The sequence below is a fragment of the Schistocerca nitens genome, chromosome 1 (genome assembly GCF_023898315.1).
Source record: "Schistocerca nitens isolate TAMUIC-IGC-003100 chromosome 1, iqSchNite1.1, whole genome shotgun sequence".
Classification (NCBI taxonomy): domain Eukaryota; kingdom Metazoa; phylum Arthropoda; class Insecta; order Orthoptera; family Acrididae; genus Schistocerca; species Schistocerca nitens.
The window spans coordinates 264,445,416-264,469,895 of NC_064614.1; the positions used below are offsets into that span (position 1 = coordinate 264,445,416).

At 44.8% G+C, this 24,480-nt stretch overlaps 1 protein-coding gene across 2 annotated transcripts in view; it reads left to right on the top strand.

The window, feature by feature from the left end:
• Positions 1-676: 676 nt before the first annotated feature.
• LOC126247730 (major facilitator superfamily domain-containing protein 6) overlaps positions 677-24,480 on the top strand; it is a 217,178-nt gene continuing 193,374 nt past the window's right edge. Inside the window, exon 1 of one of the 2 annotated variants that reach the window (XM_049948505.1) lies at positions 677-907. The gene's annotated coding sequence lies outside the window, so the exon portion shown is untranslated. Of the gene's footprint in view, positions 908-3,009; positions 3,036-24,480 lie in introns of those variants that run through there. The other variant, XM_049948507.1, reaches the window with a different exon arrangement.

Consider the following 24,480-nt stretch of genomic DNA (forward strand, 5'->3'; position numbering starts at 1 on the left):
TGTGATAATAGTAGTGATCTTTCGAAAATAATTTAGTGTTAAACAGAATAGAATCGTTTAGTTTTTACTTCTCGGAAAATTTCGTTTTATCCCCCACTGGGTAGTTACCCTCAGGTTGGCAAACCACTCGACTAGATTACGACAGCATTTTGAATTTTTAAATTCGCTCAAAAGTCATACGAAATATTCAAAATCAAATTTCTGTCGCACCTGGAAATGGCAACTTGCAACTGTAGTAGCGTGCCATGAACCGAGTCAGCAACTTAGTATTACAGATATTTGTGAGTGAAACAGTAAATATTAAGTAAAGCTCCACATCTGCTATCTGCTTTCTGCGATCAACTAAAATTGTTTTCTATACGTATAACCTAGTCTATAATGTATCAGCACCATTTTTAATCGGATGTCACGCAATGCAAGTCGATCACTAAGCTGTACTTAGAAAAACTAGTGGTGCACGCTCACCCAGTAACCTCACTGCACTCACGACACTTAAATAGTAGTGGTTGTGGGATACGAGCAGTGGCGCCAGTGTTGTGATGGCGGTGACCTCGGTAACTAATTGTGTCTCACAGCATGGGTTCTATTTAAAAACTGACGCTACGTCAGTGCTCCCGCCCACTAGAGATATCTGTGGTGCGTTCCGTGAACTAACGCGGTACCCCGTCTGCGCGTAATCAACTGCAACGGTCGGTTGAAGGAAGGCTGCATTGAACGGCACTGCCTTCCGCATGCGCACATCGGCTGGCCGCTCCTGTGCCATCTTCTGACAGTCAGCTGTTAGGCGCGCATGCTCGCAGCACTTCGTGTGCTGCGATGGAACAACAGTCCCTTGTTTGACAGATCAGCTGACTGGTGGGGTCAACGGACAGCTACGGCCTTGACTCTGATCTGACCGCTTCGAGGGGTAAGTAAGATGCAACTGTTGTGCTACATCTTGTTGTAGTTGCTATTGGGAGAAGAGGATGTGGCGTACTGCGCCGCTATTTTCGAAGTGACGCGAACTGGACGGCAGCCAGGTTATTGTTTCTTTCTGCGTGATTTGTTGTTGCGCCAAAGTACTTCTGCTTTTCGTGTAGCTGTTAACTTATCACGCGTAGGGTTAGAGCCTGAAGTGGCGCGGGATACAGGCTGTGAATGAAGAAGCTGACCTGAATGATCTTGCTGCTATAAAACGACGTATACTACGGCACTGTATTGTATAGTTTCGTTCAGTTGTGAGTCATTGACGAAGTGATGGGTTGTGTGGTGAACAACTGGATAGTAGATTGGAAGTGTGTTACTGTCGTTAACAATGCGCACCAGTGAACTAGACTTCGGTCTGCCTTGCTGGAAGCATTTTTGTTATTCAGAATGAATTTGTACACTTCAGCGGAGTGAGGGCTCGTTTGAAACTTCCTGACAGATTAAAACTGTTTGCCGGACGAGGACTCTAACATGGAACTTTTGTCTTCCTTGGACAAATGCTTTGCCGACTGAGCTATCCATATTATTGTCAGACTAATCTTTGATTTCATCGTACTCAAATAATTTGTATGGAAACTACACATATTTCACAGTTCTTTTTCTTGTTTTATTTGCCAATATCAGACGTTTGTTCTTCGCGAACTTGACAAGGCATCGGTTTAACAAACGTATAAACATGATAGTGATGCCTTATTTGTTGCTTACGTTCGTCTATAATGGGGACGGTGACTGATGGAGGTGTAGAAACCCCTTGAATGAGAATAGATCCTAACAGGAATAGCTGTATCACAGCAGGAGGCGAGGGGTGGACAGGATTGTGTGCTGGTCTTTTTGAAGAACTTGCTGCGTATTGTTACTTAATGTATAAAGCTGTTCGTAGCACAGCACAGGACTGAAACAGGAAACTCTGGGTCCGCAAAATTCAGAACTCACCTTAGGATTAGCTAAGGTGATAGGATTTTTTTCGTCCAGTTAAGTCAGTTAGGTAAGCACTATGTTACTTCGTTATTCGCTTTCGTTGCGTGAGGCAGGTGGAAATGGAAATTTCCCACGTATTTGTACGGAGAGTTGTAATGCTTTGGCAGACCTTTTGCAACTCCTTGCCTTCTTTATCAAATTACGTGTCTTGCAATTTGCCAAAGTGGCAACATTGAGCTTTAAACATTGATCTGTAATACCATGTATACAATGGCCTATGTCAAATGAGGATGTAGACCTTACTTTAAGTTACTGTTAAGGTAGATGTAAAAGATTTGAAGGCAAATGAAAAGAGGGCAATTTAAATTCTTGAGCTCTGTCGCAGTGTATGAGGGTAATGCACAGTCCCCTGAAATTTGGTGATACCATCAACTGGCCAGTGTTTTGTATGTTGAGATTGTGTTATCTTAAGGTAAACACTTGAACAAGCCGCAACTCCTGACAGCTGAGTGGAAACGGAAGACCAAGCTGAACAACATCTCTTTACTCAAAGCACTGGATAAGCGTTTATTCACCACTTAAGGACTAGAGAATATCGAGCAACAAATGGGACCATTCGAAATTTCCTTGCTGCATCCCTTATCAGGCTCTGAGGATTATGGGACTTAACATCTGAGGTCATCAGTCCCCTAGAACTTAGAACTACTTAAACCTAACTAACCTAAGGACATCACACACATCCATGCCCGAGGCGGGATTCGAACCTGCGACCGTAGCGGTCGCGCGGTTCCAGACTGCAGCGCCTAGAACCGCTCGGCCCTTATCAGGCTGCAAAAGTTAAAGATTTATCACGGATGACACCTAGAAATCGTAGTCTCTTCCATCATAGATATCCCGATTTCCTGTATACCCATCTTCAGTAACCCAGAAGTTCATAATTTTTTACCAACGGATCCAATTCTGCGTAAGTAAAATTTTGGTCATACGGGCGAGACTGTGGCATCAAAATTCGCCGAGGCAGGCAGCAGATAAGATGCCAAAAGCCTCAGTGACATTGTGATAAACTGGCTCTTACGAAGGTGTGATACGCTATCAGACAGCTATTGGATGAGTGGCAAACACCACCATGTTGCTGGAACCACACCGAAACGGTAAGAGAGTTACTTGTTCTAAATGCGTCAGGGCATAGCAGAAACGTTGTAGCTGTAACCGAGATTCGAGTATTGATATGCAAGATGAAGATGACATCATACGTTTACTAAATAGCAGCACTTTCCATTATAAGTGAATAGGTAACGTATAGTTTGACATTTGTGAAATTCCGAGGATTTTTCTGCAAGTAAGATCCATTTTTTCGCAAATGACGACAATTCTGTTGTTTGCTTGACGTTTAACAGCTGAATGATTCACTTGCAACCGGTGATCTCTATACTAAGCAGAGACAACTGTTCGCAGTACTATTATGAACGTAGGCTTTAAAACGGCTGCGTCCTCTCTAAATCTCGTCGAATGTGATATTTGGGCTCTGACCTGTTTGCTGCGCACAAAAACAAACTCTAGTTTGTTCCTATTTGTGGACAAAATTTCCGATATTGTTAAAGAATACAGGTACTTTGTGATTATTTTGGTATAAGGGATCGGTTGTCTCTGATGGCTCGTAACAGATAGCTACATCTCGTTTGATTTCTTACCCCTCACATCTTCGTCTCTGTACCGCATTGAAAATATCGACACAACAGTGCAAATGTCGACGATATGCCCCGCGTGTCTACTTCCATTCACTCGCGGTATCTTCTGCTGATAATTGTAACGCCCACTTCACTCTTCGCCCTCAGACTTGATTCAGTACTGCAATTTCCTCACTCTGGTTAATTTATCCTGTAATTTTATTTTACGTTAACAATGACACACATCTGTATGGACAGGTTTTCTGATGAAAAGTTGTACGAAGTCCACTTCGTGTGTTGATTCACGGTATGCAGAACAGACAAAAACGCAATGCCGAGTTGTTCCCGTGGTGACGGCACCCAAATCTCAGTACTTGAGCGTTGAGAGTTGTTGCATTGATCAATGTTCTGTGCTGTACATTTTACTGATTGCGTATTACATTGTTGTGGAAGTATTTTTACAGAAACAAAGATATTTGTGGTAACAAACTAAATTACTCATAATTACTTTACTACTCTACAGCGAACCTTTGGAACATCACTTGTCTCAGACACAAAAAAAAAAAAAAAAAAAATCTCTGGACGAACTACGAAATTCCCCCCAGGGGGTCCACAACTCTTTTGTGGATACGTGCGTAGCGAGCACGGGACCCCTAGCTAATGTGGCCCTCCTTCCTTTCCGGGCTGCATACCTTCCTTTTCCGCATCCTTCCATCTTCGCCCCTCCTCCCCTCACCTCTGGCTCTATCCTTCCCTTTCTCCCCCTCTGGGAGTATGGTTTGTGCCTACGTTCGGAGACGGACGCTCGTAAATGTACCGCATTCTTCGCCTTCTCTGCTTGTATGTCTCCATCCTTCCTTTGTCCTTCTCTTTTCCTTACCTCTTCTCTTTACCCTTTTCTCCACTGCGGCGTTTGAGACCTCTCCTCTTTCCTTTCTCTTTCTTTGTTTTTCCCTTTCTCTTTCTTCCTCCCTGTGTGTGTCTGAAGGCCGACCCACGCATTTTTGTGCGTAGCCGGTGACGGGGTAACGCGTAATTCCCCGCCCCGGGTAGACAGGTAGGACACGTACGTACCCCCTGGTAACGGCCAGGCCCAGGGAGGGGTGATTACCCAAGCTGATACCTTCCGAAAGTGCCGATTGGTCCCTCCGTCCGTTTGTCGGGAGGTGTGACCTGAGGTGTGAACAATCACCTAAGGCGGGAGTGCCCTCAGAGAGGGCCCCCACAAGGGAGGAGCGCGCCATCGGAAACGCCGGTAATCATGGGGGATTCTTCCGCAATGGTTTCCTCATCTTCCACTATGTCTGCTCACAAGCGTAAGTTCACTGAGTCTCAGCCACAGACAGTTCTTCCATCGTTGCCACAGTTCCTTGTTGTTTCTCGGTCTGACGAAGGTCACGACTTCTCCACGGTCAACCCTTTCATTATTCAGAAAGGTGTCAACGCAATTGCAGGTCCTGTAAAGTCTTGTTCCAGATTACAGAATGGCACCTTGTTGTTAGAAACAGTCAGTGCCCTCCAGGCACAAAAATTGCTGCTTACTTCACTGCTCCACACCTTCCCTGTCCGGGTTGAAGCGCACCACACTTTAAATTCCTCGCGTGGAGTCGTTTGTACACGCTCCCTCGATGGATTGTCTGATGAAGAAATTCAGCACTACCTGTCTGACAAGGGCGTAACGGCTGTTCATAGAGTTATGAAAAGGGTTGACATGAACATCATTCCAACCTGCACTGTCTTCTTGACATTTGAATAAGTTCAACTCCCATCGAAAATCAAAGCCGGCTATGGGATAATTTCCGTTCGCCCATACGTCCCAAACCCTATGTGTTGCTATCGGTGTCAGCGGTTCAATCACACCAGCCAGTCCTGTTCCAATCCGGCCAAATGTGTTACGTGTGGCAAGGATGCCCATGAGGGTGCTTGTCCACCTCCATCCCCTCGCTGCATCAACTGTATGGGTGACCACGCTGCTTCCTCTCGTGATTGCCCCATTTTTAAGGACGAAAAGCTCATCCAGGAAATCAGGGTGAAGGAAAAGGTGTCGACCTTTGCTGCTCGAAAATTATTCGCCAGTCGACAGCCCACCGTGCCTCAGACAGGAAAATACAGCACTGTCCTTGCTTCTCCTTGGCCAACCAAGGAGGCGGCCACGCAGACTTGCGACCTCACCTTTAGTGCCACGGTCGTCAGATCGGCCAGCGCAAAGATCGCCCGTTCAACCTCACCACTTTCGCCTGCCCACTCTATGGCTCACCCTTCATCGGGTTCTGCTAAATCTCGAGCCCAAAAGTCAGACACCAAGACTTCGAGAAAAGAGCATACTCGTGAAGATTTTTTACGTACCCCAACTTCACAACCATCGGTTCCTCCTTCTTCTAAACATCATATTTCCAAGAAGGCTACAAAGAAACCCAGTTCATCTCCTTCTCCGCCAAGGCGTGTCCCATCTACAGCACCACCTGGCGGAAATCGCCCTCGGCCGTCTTCTGTGTCGCCGAGGCGCACTGCTGGTGGCCGATCATCCGGCCGATCGCTGGTGGCAGGAGCTGCTCCTGAACAACCTATGGATCAGGATCTTCTGCCTTCGGCTGAATGCCATTATATGCTGACGGTCGCAAGCTCTGAGCAGTCGTTGAGTTGACAGCAACTTTGGTCACATTCCTCCATTTTCTGTTCACCCTATGTCCATTATCCACTGGAATATCCGCGGCATTCGAGCCAATAGGGATGAATTGTCGATCCTCTTACGATCCTACTCGCCGGTCATCTTCTGTCTTCAGGAAACAAAGCTGCGTTCCCATGACCGCTTTGTTCTCCCTCATTTTCAGTCCGTCCGATATGATCTCCCCTCTGTTGAAGACACTCCAGCCCATGGAGGACTCATGATTCTTCTCCATGATACTCTCCATTATCACCCAATCCACTTAAACACTTCCTTCCAAGCTGTCGCCGTCCGTCTTGACCTTCTGGATACACGGTCTCTCTTTGTACTGTATACATTCCATCGTCCACACCAATGGCACGAGCTGATCTCCTTCATCTTCTTGGTCAGCTTCCACCCCCCTATTTGCTGGTTGGGGACTTCAATGCCCACCACCCGCTTTGGGGATCTCCACATCCTTGTCCACGTGGCTCACTATTGCTAGACGTCTTCCACCAAGCGCATCTAGTTTGCCTCAACACTGGGGTCCCCACATTTTTGTCTGCCTCCACGACAAATTTATCTCATTTGGACCTTGCGGTCGGTACTGTTCCGCTAGCTCGGCGCTTCGAATGGTTCGCCCTTGATGATACACACTCGAGTGACCACTTTCCATGTGTCCTTCGACTGCAGCCTCAACTGCCATATATGGGCCCGCGACGCTGGAAGTTTGCCCAAGCCGATTGGACAATTTTTTCGTCTCTAGCGACATTCGATGACCGTCACTTTCCCAGCGTCGACGATGAGGTCACACATATTACCGACGTTATTCTTACAGCTGCGGAACGTTCAGTACCAAGGACCTCCGAATTGCCCCGGCGCCCCCCAGTTCCTTGGTGGAACGAGGCATGCCGTGACGCAATACGTGAGCGGCGACGTGCTCTTCGCGTTTTCCGCCACCATCCTACTTTGGCCAACTGTTTCCGCTATAAGCAGTTCCGTGCGCGATGCCGTCGTGTCATCCGCGATAGCAAGAAGGCAAGCTGGACATTCTTTATTAGCTCATTTAACACCTTCACTCTCTCCTCGTAAGTTTGGAGTCGGCTTCGACGGTTCTCAGGCGCGCCTAGTTTCTCCCCGGTCTCTGGGCTCACTGTCGCGCATGATACATTAGTGGACCCCGTCGCAATTTCTAACTCATTGGGTCAGCACTTTGCTGAGATTTCGAGCTCTTCAAATTACCCGCCAGCGTTTCTCCCGAAGAAACGTGCAGCGAAAGTGCGACATCTTGCTTTCTCCTCTCAAAATCGCGAAAGCTACAATACTGTTTTCTCTATGCGGGAACTCCAACATGCACTCTCTTCTTCTCGCTCCTCCACCCCAGGACCGGATGGTATCCACGTCAGAATGTTGCTGCATTTATCAACCCATAGTCTGCGTTACCTCCTTCGCCTTTATAATCGAATTTGGACCGACAGTACTTTTCCCAGACGATGGCGGGAAGCTATCGTCGTTCCTGTTCCGAAAACTGGAAAGGACAAACATCTCCCCTCTAGCTATCACCCCATTTCTCTCACGAGTAGTGTCTGTAAGGTTTTGGAGCGTATGGTGAATTACCGTTTAGCTTGGTGGCTGGAATCCCGCAGTCTTTTAACACCTGCCCAATGCGGATTCCGAAAGCATCGTTCTGCAGTTGACCATCTTGTTGCTCTCTCCACTTATATCATGAACAATTTTCTCCGGAAACGCCAAACGGTAGCAATATTTTTTGATCTGGAGAGAGCATACGATACCTGTTGGAAGACAGGCATCCTCCGCACACTGTTCTCTTGGGGCTTTCGAGGCCGGCTGCCCCTTTCGCGAATTTATGGCAGAGCGCACATTTAGGGTGCGGGTGAACACTACTCTCTCCCGTACCTTCTCCCAAGAAAACGGGGTACCCCAGGGCTCCGTGCTGAGTGTTGTACTGTTTGCCATTGCCATAAATCCAATTATGGATTGTCTCCTTCCTGATGTCTCGGGCTCCCTCTTTGTGGACGATTTTGCGATCTACTACAGCTCTCAACGGACCAGCCTTCTTGAACGACGTCTTCAAGGATGTCTCGATCGCCTCGACTCTTGGAGCATCGAAACCGGCTTCCGTTTTTCTCCCAGTAAGACCGTTTGTGTTAATTTTTGGCGACGTAAGGAGTTTCTTCCACTCTCCTTACATCTAGGACCTGTCAACCTTCCGTTTTCAGATGTCGCAAAATTCTTGGGTCTTATGTTTGACAGAAAACTGTGCTGGTCTTCCCACGTTTCCTATCTTTCGGCTCGCTGTCTGCGATCCCTCAACACCCTCCGTGTCCTGAATGGTACCTCCTGCGGAGCGGACCGAGTGGTCCTTCTCCGCCGCTATCGCGCCTTAGTGCGCTCGAAATTGGACTATGGAAGCATAGTCTACTCCTCTGCTCGGCCGTCTATTCTTCGGCGTCTCGACTCTATCCACCACCGTGGATTACGTTTAGTGTCTGGAGCTTTTTAAACCAGCCCTGTGGAAAGCCTTTATGCTGAGACTGCTGAACCTCCGCTGTCCAATCGGCGAGCAGTCCTTCTGAGTCGTTATGCTAGCCATCTGTCTTCCATGCCTGCTAATCCGGCCCTTGACATTTTTTTCGACGCCTCCTTGGATGTAGGGTATGCAGGCCACCCTTCCTCCCTACTACCACCGGGAGTCCGCTTCCGTCAACTGCTCCATTCTCTTTCCTTCCGCTTTCCTAAAACCTTCTTGACAACTTGGGGTACAGCACCGCCTTGGCTCCGTCCCCGGATCTGCCTGCTCCGTGACCTTTGTCGATTTCCCAAGGATGGTACCCCTGCACTTGTTTATCGTCGGGCATTTGCTGCTCTATGTGCACAAATGACGGAAGCCACATTTATTTACAAATGGTTCAAATGGCTCTGAGCACTATGGGACTTAACATCTGTGGTCATCAGTCCCCTAGAACTTAGAACTACTTAAACCTAACTAACCTAAGGACATCACACACATCCATGCCCGAGGCAGGATTCGAACCTGCGACTGTAGCAGTCGCCCGGTTCCGGACTGAGCGCCTAGAACCGCTAGATTTATTTACACCGATGGCTCGAAAACATCGTTAGGTGTAGGGAGTGCCTATATTGTTGGCGACACCCAAAATCACTTTCAGCTTCCCGACCAGTGTTCGGTTTATACTGCGGAGCTTTACGCTGTTCTCCAGGCTGTCCACTACATCCGCCGCCATCAGCGGATACAGTACGTTATCTGCTCGGATTCTCTCAGCTCTCTCCTCAGTCTCCAAGCTCTTTACCCTGTGCACCCTCTGGTCCACCGGATTCAGGACGGTCTGCGCTTGCTCCACCTGGGGGGCGTCTCGGTGGCGTTCCTCTGGCTCCCGGGACACGTTGGTATCTGTGGAAATGAGGCGGCCGATATAGCAGCCAAGGCTGCCGTCTCTCTTCTTCGGCCAGCTATTCAATCGATTCCCTTCGCCGATCTACGGAGCGTTTTATGTCGTCGTGTTGGTTTTTTATAGCACGCACATTGGTCGACACTTCCCCATAATAAATTGCGGGACGTGAAAGCTCTTCCTTGTGCTTGGATCTCTTCCTTCCAAACGCGTCGTCGGGAGGAGGTAATTTTAACTAGACTCCGGATAGGGCACTGTCTTTTTAGCCATCGACACCTTTTAAGCGGCGATCCTCCCCCACTCTGTCCCCACTGCTCTCAGCTGTGGACGGTAAGACACCTTTTAATTTAGTGCCCCTATTTTACTCCGTTACGCGCCCGTTTACAGCTGTCGCCTGATATATCGTCCATTTTAGCAGATGACACGCGCTCGGCCGATCGCGTTCTCGAGTTTATTAGTGCCAGTGAAATGACGTCAGTCATTTGAAGCTTTTTTTGGGGACAACCAACCCCTTTCTGTAGTGGATTTTTAAGCCTTCCTTCTGCTTTTAGTTTCTCCAATTTTATGACTTTCGTTCCCATTGCTGCTGGGTTCCATTTTCGGTTTTTTACTGTTTCCTAAGTCACGGACCGGGCGCTAATGACCATAGCAGTTTTGCGCCCTAAAACCAAAACAAAAAAAAAAAAAAAAAAGAACTACGAAATTTTGCCGGTTAACTCCAGGTTCACGTTGCCTATATGCCAAATGTGGCGAAGTGTTACACATTTTAATAGAGCAGGCGTGAAGTTCATGATGAAACGAGTGGAAGTTTTATGTATAGAGATTGAAGGCGCAAGTGAAAATTTTACCAAGGCGGGTTCGATGATCGACCTTGGTATAAATCTGCACTCGCCGCTTCAGTCTACATACATAAATCATGTCTCTATGAGACCAGTTAAGTCTCTGAACTGGTGTCATTTCATCTGAGTGTAAATTTATCCGTAATCAGCTGAGTAACTTCACGAATATTTTCCAGAAATGGAAAGGACGGTTCTTCTTGAAACTATAAATTTAGACTGGATTGTCGCAAAAGTTAGGTGCCAAAAAATATGAGCTAAGTTTCACGAACGAAACAGACTTGTTACGAGAGACGTTCTTGTGCATCATGAAAACCAGAAACGATGAGAATCGAAGTGTTTGAAATTTAGTTTTATAGAAGAGTTTTGAAAATGAAGTAGACGTCAGGTACGAGGAGGTATTCATCTCCATACATACTCTGCAAGTCACCGTATGGTGTATGGCGAAGGTTGCCTTTTACCGCTACTGCTCTTTTAATTTGCTGTTTCTTTCGCAAATGGAGCGAGGGAAAGACGACTGTCTATATGCATCAGTACTAGCTCTAATTTCTCTCGTTTTCGCGGTCCTTTGCGAGAAATGAATTTGGGCGGCAGTAGAATCTTTGTGCGGTCAGCTAAAAATGCCATTTCTCTAAATTTTCTCAATAGTATTTCACAGAAAAAGCGTTTTCTTCTCTCCAGCGATTCCCTTTTAGGTTCACGAAGCATCTCCGTAACACTTGTGTGTTGATCGAATCTGCCGGTAACAAATCAGCACGCCTCTGAACTGCTTCGATGTCTTTAATCGGACCCGGTTGGGATCCCAAACACTCGAAGAGTACTCAGGAATGGGTCATAGTTTAACAGGTTCAGAATAAGGAAGTACTGAGTGACAGGACAGGACAGCTAACGTAGCGACAACGAATCAGAACACGGGTTAGTTCACCCTCTCAGTCCTGTGTGCAGTTGTCATATCGCTCTGCTTGTGGACAACTGTTTCGTACAACAATTGTGATTTCTTTTTTCCTTTTTTGTGCGGTATGTTTCTTACGGGGTGTGTGAAGCTGAGAAGTCCTTACGAGAGTTATAAAATAGCTATGAACCTGCAAATTCAACTCAGAATAGCACATATAATAAGTTATTACGTCTCTGAAATACATAGAAAAAGTACTGCACGTTAAAGGGAACGTACTCAGTAAGGAACTGCCCAACTGCTGCTGCCAGAGCCATATTTTGCTTGCGCGTCACAGCAAACCGCAACATTCCCTCTTTCCGTGCGCAACTGTCAATCGCTTTGTTATTCTCATCCGGGTGTAGTGTTTCGTGAGAGGTCTCCTTTATAGATGAGCTAAAGTTCTCACAAGAAACCTAAGAAGACCATTCGCCTTCCCTTCTACCATTCTTGCTTGCTCGTTCTGTTTCATATCAATTTGCAACGTTACGCTTATATATAAAGCTGTGACATACGTCACGTGAGGCTATCGACCGTTCTAATAAATGTGCCTAGATCTGTAATTAAGCTGGCTACATCGCATAAAAAGTCTTACAGCGGATGAAGAACAATTTTATTGATCACAAAGTATGCGTGACTTTGTACTTGGATTGGTTGGCTGATTTGGGGGAATGAACCGATCGGTTAGGTCATCGGTCCCATCGGGTTAGGAAAGCATAGGGAAGGAAGTCGGATGTGCCCTTTCAAAGGAACCATCCCGACATTTGCCTGAAGCGATTTAGGAAAATCACGAAGAACCTAAATCAGGATGGCCGGACTCGGCTTTGAACAGTCGTCCTCCCAAATGCGAGTCCAGTGTGCTAACCACTGCGCCACCTCGCTCGGTGTTGGATTTCTGAAGGTACCAATAATTCCGAAACGCCTCATGGATACTCAGAGACCGTGCGACTGCTACGGTCGCAGGTTCGAATCCTGCCTCGGGCATGGATGTTTGTGATGTCCTTAGGTTAGTTAGGTTTAAGTAGTTCTAAGTTCTAGGGGACTAATGACCACAGCAGTTGAGTCCAAGAGTGCTCAGAGCCATTTGAGCCCATTTGATACTCAGAGTTCAAAATCAATCATACTTTGTGATCCTAAAAGTAATTCTTCGTGACTTTTTATGCGATCCAACCAGCTTAACTACAGATCTACCCATAGTTACGCCTAGATATTTAATCCATCTGACTGTGTCAAGCAGCATACCACGAATACTGTATTCGAACATTGCAGAATGCTTTTTTTAGTCATCTGGATTAACACTTTTTTTTTCTACGTCTAGAGCAAGCTGCCATTTATGCACCAGGTATAAATTCTGTCAGTCATTCTGCATCCTTGTGCAGTTACCTAGTGTCAGAGCATTCATGTATATAGAGAATAAGGGAGGTCGTATCACAGTTCCCTGGGCCACTTCAGACGATACCGTCTGCTCGATCAATAAGGAAAGAGGTATGTGGAAAACATTGAGTAGGGGAAGTGACAGGATGATAAGACATATGTTAAGACATCAGGGAATAGCCCCTATGGTACTAGAAGGTGAAAACTGTAGAGGAATACAGATGTTGCAATATATGCAACAAATAATTGAGGACGTTGCTTACAAATGATAATCTGAGATGAAAAAATTTGCTCAGAAAAGGAAGTCGTGGTGGATCGCATGAAACGAGTCGGGAGACCGGTGACCAAAAATGCATACCACGCTACATGGTACTCGTCGTCTATTCTAAACAGCTCAGAGTGTTCACTATAACGTTTAATGCCATTATTAGCGTGTTCTTGAGGCAAAAACTCGTTAAATGGTAGGGCTTCTCTTTGCTCTTAGAAATCTGTTTTTATTTTGTTGTTGTTGTTGTTGTTGTTCTTGTTGTGGTCTTCAGTCCTGAGACTGGTTTGATGCAGCTCTCATGCTACCCTATCCTGTGCAAGCTTCTTCATCTCCCAGTACCTACTGCAGCCTACATCCTTCTGAATCTGCTTAGTGTATTCATCTCTTGGTCTCCCTCTACGATTTTTACTCTCCACGCCGCCCTCCAATGCTAAATTTGTGATCCCTTGATGCCTCACAACATGTCCTACTAACCGGTCCCTTCTTTTTGTCAAGTTGTGCCACATACTCCTCTTCTCCCCAATTCTATTCAATACTTCATCATTAGTTATGTGGTCTACCCATCTAATATTCAGCATTCTTCTGTAGCACCACATTTCGAAAGCTTCTATTCTCTTCCTGTCCAAACTATTTATCGTCCATGTTTCACTTCCATACATGGCTACACTCCATACAAATACTTTCAGAAACGACTTCCTGACACTTAAATCTATACTCGATGTTAACAAATTTCTCTTCTTCAGAAACGCTTTCCTTGCCATTGCCAGTCTACATTTTATATCTTCTCTACTTCGACCATCATCAGTTATTTTGCTCCTCAAATAGCAAAACTCCTTTACTACTTTAAGTGTCTCATTTCCTAATCTAATTCCCTCAGCATCACCCGACTTAATTCGACTACATTCCATTATCCTCGTTTTGCTTTTGTTGATGTTCATCTTATATCCTCCTTTCAAGACTCTGTCCATTCCATTCAATTGCTCTTCCAAGTCCTTTGCTGTCTCTGATAGAATTACAATGTCATCGGCGAACCTCAAAGTTTGTATTTCTTCTCCATAGATTTTAATACCTACTCCTAATTTTTCTTTTGTTTCCATCACTGCTTGCTCAATATACAGATTGAATAACATCGGGGATAGGCTACAACCCTGTCTCACTCCCTTCCCAACCACTGCTTCCCTTTCATGCCCCTCGACTCTTATAACTGCCATCTGCTTCCTGTACAAATTGTAAAAAGCGTTTTGCTCCCAGTATTTTACCTCTGCCACCTTCAGAATTTGAAAGAGAGTATTTCATTCAACATCGTCAAAAGCTTTCTCTAAGTCTACAAATGCTAGAAACGTAGGTTTGCCTTTCCTTAATCTTTCTTCTAAGATTAGTCGTAGGGTCAGTATTGCCTCACGTGTTCCAACATTTCTACGGAATCCAAACTGATCTTCCCCGAGGTCCGCTTCTACCAGTTTTTCCATTCGTCTGTAAGTAATTCGTGTTAGTATTTTGCAGCTGTGACGTATTAAACTGATGGTTCGGTAATTTTCACATCTGTCAACACCTGCTTTCTTTGGGATTGGAATTATTATATTCTTCTTGAAGTCTGAGGGTATTTCGCCTGTCTCATATTTTTTTATATTATTGGGTGTAAATTAGAAATAAAGGACGATTCAAAATTCCCATTACAGACTTGCAGGAGTAGTAGTTTTGGTAAGTAGCCCATGTCCGGAAATTTAGCATTTGGACACAAAATAAGTTTGGCGATCGGATCACTTTCGGGTCTCCCTCTTCATGGTACGCACATAAGCTGAGAGGAGGGTGCCGTCTCAGCCCTGTTGTAATTGTGACGCCACAACACCGTTCAGCTACGACAGCGGCTGCGAGAAATTGGTACGTTCGAGACTAGGAGAGTTGGCTGTGTTGCTCCATGCACGCGCCGGAGCGTCGATTATAGAGGACGTTCTTCGTCACGTAGAAGAGGACCCGAGGATGAGTTCTCGAAACATTGCCCTTGCCATGTGCTCCGCGGCACACAGGTCAGAGCTCATTGTCTGCGCTGTGTGTGGTCCATGAAGCAGGAGATTTGAAGGTGATCCGATACTCAGATTGTTTTACGGGGTGACATTTATTGAACTATATGAAATAAAATCGTCATAACTTCTGAACGTTTGGGTTAGGACGTTCAAACTGCACGGTTAGCCGCGGGGCATGATGGGAATTAGTATGCGCATGCATGCGACGAAGCTCACTTTCATTCGGATGGGCTCGTCAGTAAGCAAAATGGGTGCATTTGGTCGGCCGAGATTCCGCATTTCGCGATCGAGAAGTCTCTTTGCCCTCAAAGGATGACTGTGTGGTGTGCAATGTGCAGTCACGGAATAAGCGTGCGATATTCCTTGATGACACGATGACTACCGAACGGTACGTGAAGGTTTTGAAAGTCGATTTCATTCCTATTACCCAAAGTGACCCTGATTTCGACAAAAAGACGGAGCTCAACCCCATCGAAGCAGGAGTGTGATGTCCTGGAGGAGCACAATGGGGACACCATTCTGGCTCTGGAGTACCCAGAGGCCGCTGGCATGGGGCTCTATTGGCCGCCACATTCTCCGGATCTGAACACATGCGACTCCTTTTTGTGGGGCTAGATTAAAGACAAGGTGTACAGCAATAACCCCAAAAGCATTGCTGAGCTGATACCAGCAACTCAGGAGGTCATTGACAGCATCGATGTTCCGACACTTCAGCAAGTCACGCAGAATTTCGCTATTCGTCTGCGCCATATCATCGCTAACGATGGCAGGCATATCGAACATGTCATACCCTAAATCCGAATATCTGTAGTGACATTTACATGTTGAATAAAGTGTTTGTATGCCGTAGTTTGTAACTACTTTTCGTTTTCCTCATACAAATGGTACATTCCCGGACATGGATTCCCGATCAAAAAGTTATCTACTAATTCCCCTCTACAATCCCCAGAAGCCTGTAATAGGAATTTTGAATCAACTTGTAAAGAACACTTTTGTTTACGGAGACTGATAAGATGGCAGTCCATTTTACTATTGTGCGTGTGGTGAGCTACGCCTGCTACAGTGCAGTCCATTTTATCATCTTCTTCCGCCACAGTACAAAGTTCGCACTTGACTGGTTTTGGATCCCGCATGGCCTATTTCAACTCATCATTTGGGCCTAAAAGATCTCAGTGGGGTCACATTCGAATCGTGGAGAGTTAAACAGACAACGGAGGAACAGCTGTGCCCACAACAATGGGAAAAAGGTTAAAAAATGTTTCAAATGGCTCTGAGCACTATGGGGCCTAACATCGGAGGTCATCAGTCCCCTAGAACTACTTAAACCTAACTAACCTAAGGACATCATAAAGGCGGAAAAAGGTCACTTCCATGTTAGTAGACTTAAGCATTAACACTGCGAGTAGAGCTACAGTCAGTCGTAAGTCCTGCCCAACATTTGCTAAGGGATACAGCACTCCTGCTGCCCTCTTTACGCAGAGATCAGCGTCTTCCTGTAATTGAAAGTATAGCCCCTTAAACAATCAAAGGCAGTTTTCCGCTCCGATTAATAAAGAATGCGAGTAGTCCACGATCAGGAAGGGAGATACGGGCAGTCTAGACTTCAGCCTCGCTGACTGTTGACTATTTGGTGCGGCCGTGGACGAGCAGTGGGAGCCAGACGAGCCAATATTTGAACAGCAGGCGTCATGCTCGTGTTGGCGCATCTGACACCGCGACACACATCTCCCCTCTCGCTCACTAGCACAGCCCCCTCGGCATGACGTTAGCACTCGAGTGTTCATTAAACACAGCAATGAGTCCTCGTTACTCTCGAAAATTTGACGGTGTATCATACAACTCTAAGCGAGGCCGTGATTACAGTTGACACACATTAGTAAGCAGGGTTGTAGTAAGATGACGTAAAATTTTCGATTGGACCATAGTTATGTTTATTATTTATTGGTTGCTGCTTTTAACCCCCCCGGGTAGCCGTGCGTGTTAATGCGCCGTTTTCGGCATGGGAAGTGCGCCGGCTACGGATCGAGTCCGCCCGGCGTATTAATGGCGAGGGTCTGTTTGCTGGCCAGTTGGGATGTGGTTTTCAGGCGGTTTCCCACATCCCATGAGGTGAATGCCGGGCTGGTACCGAAGTCCCGCCTCAGTTAACAGATCTGAAAACATTTACAAAACTTACTCAGATGGCGACAGGAAGGGCATCTGGCAACTCCTTAAAGCAGCAGTTGTCAAACTTTTTAGCTCAAGTGCCAATACCGACATTGTTTGGGAGCACCTCGAGCTGCAGATGCACCCATCTTTTCATTAATTAGGTTATTATGACCTGCCAATAGACTTCTTGTAGAAATGGCGCGAGTAGTTGGTCGCCAGTACCCAAATCGGTGCCGTTCGGAACGCTTTATGTCGACTGTTTTATGTTTCAGATTGGTGCAATTCTCAGTGTTGTGTTGTCTGTGTGACCGAATGATTAATCGATTAATAAATATATTGTGCAATAAGAGACAAGATCACAAGTGTTTACTTAATTTAATTTCATATTCCCTGCTGCAACTGTGTACCGCATCTGAAGATGACTGTCTCTGGATTCATGTGAAATTTTTGCCTTAGTAGCTGATCATTAAGAGATACACGCCTATGAGTTGTCAGCGCTGGAAGACACACCCCCAATCCCACAAGGTTAAATCCATCTGACCCTGCACCTAGCTTCGACCCTTAGGTGATGCGCAAATTTTCGCTCGCCTCCAACTCCTTCAGTATATTTCTGATTAGATGCGTGAGTTAGGTACAGCCAACAGTCGCAAACTAGGTTTATTCTTGAACGGTTTCAGTTATACATGAGTTATCCTTCTTCCAAAGCCAGTAAACATCAACACCTGTTACAAATGGAGAGGTATGTTCGAAACCTGTAGAAAATAAACACGCATTCGTCGAATAAAAGTATTGGGCAGTTGATTACAATGGTTAGCTAGTTTTAGAACATTAAAATCCTGCAATATCGGGAATAATAATTTTAAATTGCTGCTTTATTTATCCCTCTCCCCCTTTCTGTAACCGGCCAGTTTTACATAGCTCATAGCGGAATTCACCAACGTTAATTAGAATTAAGCACATGTTAAAATATTACTTTCTGTATAACTATTTTTGTTTATCATTGAGCAAGAAAACTACTCTAAAGAGGCTCTCAACCTTAGTTGACATTTTTGAGTCGGCCGTTAAGCGCTAAACCCATGTTGTTACGAAATACGACTGAGAACCGCTCATTGCACAAATAATTGATTTGAGGCGCAGTTTGACAACCACTGCCTTAAATTAACCATACCACATCCTTTTATAGCCATGCCGACCCTACGCCGATGCGGAATAACGTCAAAGGAAAAGGAAGCAGCTTGGTTTCTGTTTTTACGTCTAATATGGACTCTAGAAGCTAATGCAGGCAATATTTCACAAGGATTTTTTTTTTTAAAGACCAACTCTTACCGATATTTGTATGAAAGTGATGTGAACAACAAGGGAAGAAAGTTACAGGAGAAAAAATAACAATAAGGCCGGTACAGAGTGTGTGTTATATTTTACATAATTACGCAGATTTAAATAAGTCATTGATGCTAAAAGTTAATGAATAGCCTTTATTAATGAGAGCGGAAATCTGAATATTAATTTTGAGTGTTTAGAGAACGACCTAGAAATGTTTATGATAATGAGTATTTTTCCTTATTTTTGTGAGTCGATACATAAAGGCCTTAATACCCAAAAAATTATCAGTAAGGTGGCGGTTTCCATTAAAGCTAAGTCTCCATGTGATAAAAGACTGCCTTCACGAGCAGCGTTACACCTCCAAGGTGAGGGTTGCGGTAAAAGTTCCCCAGAACCTGGCAACCTAAGGTCGCGGCCTTGTCATTGCTACAGAGACCCAGTCATGTTGGTCATGAAGAAAAGCGACGACACTCTTTTTCAGGAGCAGAGCCTCTGAACAGGGTCCGAGAAGAACACGCAGCATAACTTTTTAGCTTGTTTTCTAGGGAATACCAGGCGCATCCGCTGCTGGTTTTATCAGCCTTCAAACCGCATAAAGCTGCAGTTTAGACGTCATATCTCGAGAAGTTTGCTTGGACGCTTAAGGAAGGCTACTGATTTTCGACAAGCGTTGACGACCATCTTGTTGCTCACTAACGGCGATACCCAACGCCGATAAAACAACGATGGTAATTCGAAAATACGATCGTCACCAAGGCGCAAGGTCATTTAACTTGCCGTTCAGGTAACACTAAATGATCTACTGCCATTTTATTGTTATCTGTCGACATTTCTCTCGCTCGCCTGTGTCTTGCTTTACGTCCTGTGATTTGTATTCTCCAGTCAACCGATATATTACCGCCAGATTTATTCTTTGGTATGTTCAACAACTTAAAATACTCTTTGCTACTTACGTCAGCGAGATTACAATTTTCAAACATGGGTCTATTTTGTACATGTATATTTGAGTCCGAATATGACCCTTATTTGTGTAGGGTTGTAAGCTCCTTCCAGCTTGCCCTTTTTTTTCTAATAGCAAGTCTAATCACGTCAGTCGTGATTTAGCAAAAGTCTACGGCTAATTTCGCCTAAAAGAAGGAAATGAATGCCTACGGCTAAGTGACGGTGAGGAAAGGTGCTATCGGACAGTTATCAGTTTATTTTGTAAATAAAACTCCTTGACCGCTCAGTATGTTTCTTTATTTTAGCGCATTACTATGTTGCGGTTAGTGCCATCATCAGATCAAAATTTAAAACTTGTAAAACAAGTCTGTCATTATGAAAAGCATGAACCTTGTTTTACAAGTTCTGATTTGACGACGTAATAAATAAATATATTAAATCGTCTACAGGGTCTTATTCACAAAATATTTATAGTGATTGCGGACTAGTGTGCTAAATTTATTCCCTTCATTAAAAATTTCCCAGTTCAGCGCGACCAGAAAGTATAATGGAAAGAATACCAGCGTTTAGCAACCACAGCAAACCGCATTTTTTATCATAAATGGACTATAAATATGTACTGAATAATGAAAACAAACTACCAATAGCAATGAAAAACAAATTCGCATGACAAGTCATTATTCTCTCGTACTATTATCTGCACATAATAAAAGGGCAGTCCATCAGTCGCAGTCCACGACTCCCAGGGTCGTGTAGATAAAATATTTTTCTCTGTAACTTATAAAATAGTAAGTGAAAAGAATATTTATTTAGGTACGTAAATGCAAAAAACGGTACTCTTTCCGGAAAGAAAACAGTTCATCTAGCTGATCCATTAAATTTCGGGCGTGCAGCCGCATAAATTCGACTTTTAATATTTCGGCTGAATACGGTCTAGCCATCTTTCAGGGTGAGCCGAGGTGACTAGCGCTCCATTGACGCGGCTGCACGCCGGAAATTTTTGCATTACTCTTTGCGCCGCCAAAATATGAAGTTCATCTAGTTATTTTCCAGAAACTTCAACGTTGAGTTATAATTTTTTCAATAGAACATAATTTTTCTATAATGTTACTGATATATTTCAATCAACTGTGTACAAATGTTTGAATCAAATTTCTATCAGTTTTAGTTATGGAGCCAGAAACTTTCGAAGTTTCCCGGGGTGGATGCGAAATGCTGTACATAGTCGGTTGCGTACAGCTGGACGTTCTGGAGGAGGACTGTCTACGTAAGTGAACTGTGCTACTGAGAGCCCACTCCTCTGAATGCGCAACTGAGTACGGCTTCCAAATGACCTGCGGACGAGATGTGAAGTCGCTATTGGCTCGGAGCGACCAGCTTTCTCGACGCAGTATTCGAAGTCATCTGGGGTTGGGGGGGGGGGGGGGGTTCGGTGATAAATAGGATTCCTTAGATATCCCCGCAAAAATAAATCTACCGTGGATAAACCGGGCGACCGTGCTGATATTCAGCATATTTTACTTTTTGTTCATTACGACAAAAATGTTGTAATAGTGTAACGTCCCCTTAGAAAAATTAATGAATTACTGTGCTGATAAACCTCTTACATTATTTGATTTTCAAACAGCTGAGCAGAACTGAACGTACTCAGACATTCCGCTCTTTACCTATTCTGATCAACACTAAACTGACACACAATATTTTTAGCGCAAGGCAATCTGACTTTCAATAATCCCTAAAAAAGAATGGCCCTGACTAACATTAACCTATACCTTTCACAAATCACTTACCTCACCAAAAACCTTCGTTACTCGAACTACTGCAATACAGCGAGCGCCACTACTGCCAGCTAAATAAAAGATCCAAACTACTGAAGGCACTAACTACTGATAGGCATAGTTGGCAAATGAAAGATTTTGATAGAGAACAAACAATGTATTTACCTTAATAGTGTTCAAAAGTCATAATATATACAATCAGTTCATGACATCCAGTCTTACAAATTTACTGTCTCTGTCCAGATCATCCGCTCTCAAAACTCCGCCACCTCACTCCCCACATCCACCACTGCTGGCGGCTCACCTCCAACTGCGCAACGCTACGCGCTGTTAGCATCCAGCTGCCCAACACTAAAATAGCAAACAACAATGCAAACCAGCCACAGACTGCACACAGCGCAGCCAGTGATTTTCAAACAGAGCGCTACGTGGCGTTACCAATATAAAAACCTAAACAGCCTACTTACAAAAGGTCTTACATACACAGTGCGACATGTAGAAATGACCTAACTAGTGGAACAGTAGCAGCTACAGCAGAAAAAAAACGGAGTTTCCATTCATGCTGGGAACGTAGAACGACAAAAACAAATTACAGGCAAGTAGATTAAAACTAGGGGGACGGGCAGCACTGAAGAAGAGGTCAGAGAGGATGAGGAAGACGAACGTAATAAAACACAAGTAACTAAAATAGGTGGAAAGAAGTAGCGTCACTGGTTGAGAAATGAAAAGAGTCAGTCTTTACTGTTTGACAGACACGAACAGACCATGTACGCTAATTTTGTAGTGTGACGTTATGAGGTTGATAAAAGGAAGTGCTAGAATTTTTTCTTATATGAAGCAGGGCACTGTATTGTTCGCACAGCAGAGTAGCTTGTTCCACAGGCGGACAGCAGCAAAGTAGCGGAGCTACTATTGTGACTACGACGTAACCAACCAAACTGGGAGCGTGAAACAGTGTTCTGAAACAGACGATGTCGTAGACGGAACGTACACAATCACTCACGGTTTATTCTAACCGTCAATCACTCGCATAGTGTTGGATGCATCGCAGTAGTGGAGATTCGATAGAGTGAATGAGTGCAAAAGTTCTCGTTTCGCATTCTTTGAAAATGTGTTCCGAAACTGTTGGAGGACATACACACTTTCGAAAGTCTTCCTGCACGTAGCGTCAGTATTTTCTATTTAGCTGAGGTGCTCGTCCGACGTTACACCCAGATTATTAACTGTTCTCTGTAATGTTTTCACGAAGAGTAGCAAGAAATTACTCACGAAACCGGAACCAATCAGTTTCTGATGGGATATTAAAGTTACCTGGGACTTTTCGCATTTAGTTCCCAGGTTTTGTGACCGTCTGGGCACTGAAAACAGACTGTCAATCGTCTGGGCGATGGCAGAGTAGATGTTTTCAGGTCTTGGGCACTTAAATAAAATTGAAAGTCGTCGGCATAGAGAAAATATAGGACAGAACTTGTGATGCGACTGACACGCGAGAACGATAGAACTGGTCCCCGTGGTAATCCCGAGGGAACGTGCTTCCAGAATGACTTTTGATTGCCACACACAACAGGCTGCTGTAAGTTATTCAAGTTCTGTTGGCTATAATAGAGCTTCACGTTCTCTTCTCGCTGAAGATTCAGATTTTTTGTAACATTTTTCTCGAATAAATACCTGATATTTAGGACATTGCTGATTTTATCGTCACGTATTGTTTAGTGTAAACTACGACCTCTTAAACAGACCATCTCTTCATCTGCTGTGACCCTACGGTCGAAACACAATCACTACGTGTTCAGGCGTTCAGGTGCTTACACAAATGACCCACATGAATCTTCCTCCCTTGAACTTGGGCTGTAATGGTACGAGGGCGTGCTGACAAGTAATGCCATCGAATGTTTTATGTGAAAACTCTTAAAGCTTTTTCAATACAACAAATTTTATTAACATTTTGCATCTTCTTTATGTCTATATTTATTTCTCAACGTAGTCACCCTGGCGAACGAACACATTTCTCCCGAGAGACCAGCTTCTTGATACCATCACTGTAGAATCTTTGGCTCTGTTAACGGAGCCAAAACCTTACCTCTGCTTCCACAGCTTCATCACTATCAAAGCTACGTCCTTGAAGTTGTTGTTTAAGTGAAACCAAGGCGTCAGATTGTTGTTGATGTCGCAGCATACTCGTGTGGGGTCAGCATTGTCGAATTCTTCGAATTCGTGCTTTCAGTTTTCTCACACACTGATGTAGTTACGTTGCACACCGTCATGTTACATGCTACAATTCGGAGCCCTCTGACGGCGGTAGTTGCAACTTGCGTCAGCGAAGCGGGAAAGTCGACCGAGTGATATTCATGACATGTAGTACCTCAGCCGATATTGAGAACAGAAAAAAAAATTCGGAGGTATTACTTTTCAGATCGCCCTCGTAGTTAGAATCTTGTTCTTGCTGTGACGAGTTGTGCGTTTAAGAACCAGTCGCGCTAAGCACCGTCAGGTCGACAGCACCCGTCCCTACACCCTCTCTTCGCCCCCCCCCCCAGCACCACCACCCCCACCACCCACGCCGCCCTCGACAACGACAAAAAACAGGCCACCGCTCTGCGCCCTAATCCCTGACTTCACCAACGCCCGAAGAACCAGCACGCATTCATGAGCAGCCGCCAACGTTACACAGGTATGTTGCATCTGAATATTGCACGTACGGCCAAACCGTGTTCTTCACAACCTGGGGGTGGTTACCCCCTTAAGGGTAATAATAAATTTTTCAAATGGTTTCCACTGAGTTTCGGGCACGAAACTAAATTATTTTTAAAAGAACTTTGCTATTATATCTATTCAGTAAGATTTTTTTTGAATCACTAGTGTTCTTCTGGTCCGACGCTGCTCGCCACGAATTCCTCTCCTGTGCCAGTCTTTACATCTCAGAGTAGCACTTAGGACTTACGTTCTCAATTATTTGCTGAATGTATTCCAATCTCCTTCTTCCTCTACAAAGTTTACCGTCTACAGCTCCCTCTAGTACCATAGAAGTCATCTCCTGATGTATTAAAAGATGTCCTACCATCCTGTCCCTTCCTCTTCCCAATCTTTTCCATATATTCCTTTCCTCGCCGATTCTGTAGAGAACCTCCTCATTCCCTATCATATTTGCCCACCTAATTTTCAGCATTCTCTGTAGCATCACAACTTAAATGCTTAGATTCTTTTCTGTTGTGGTGTTCCCACAGCCCATGTTT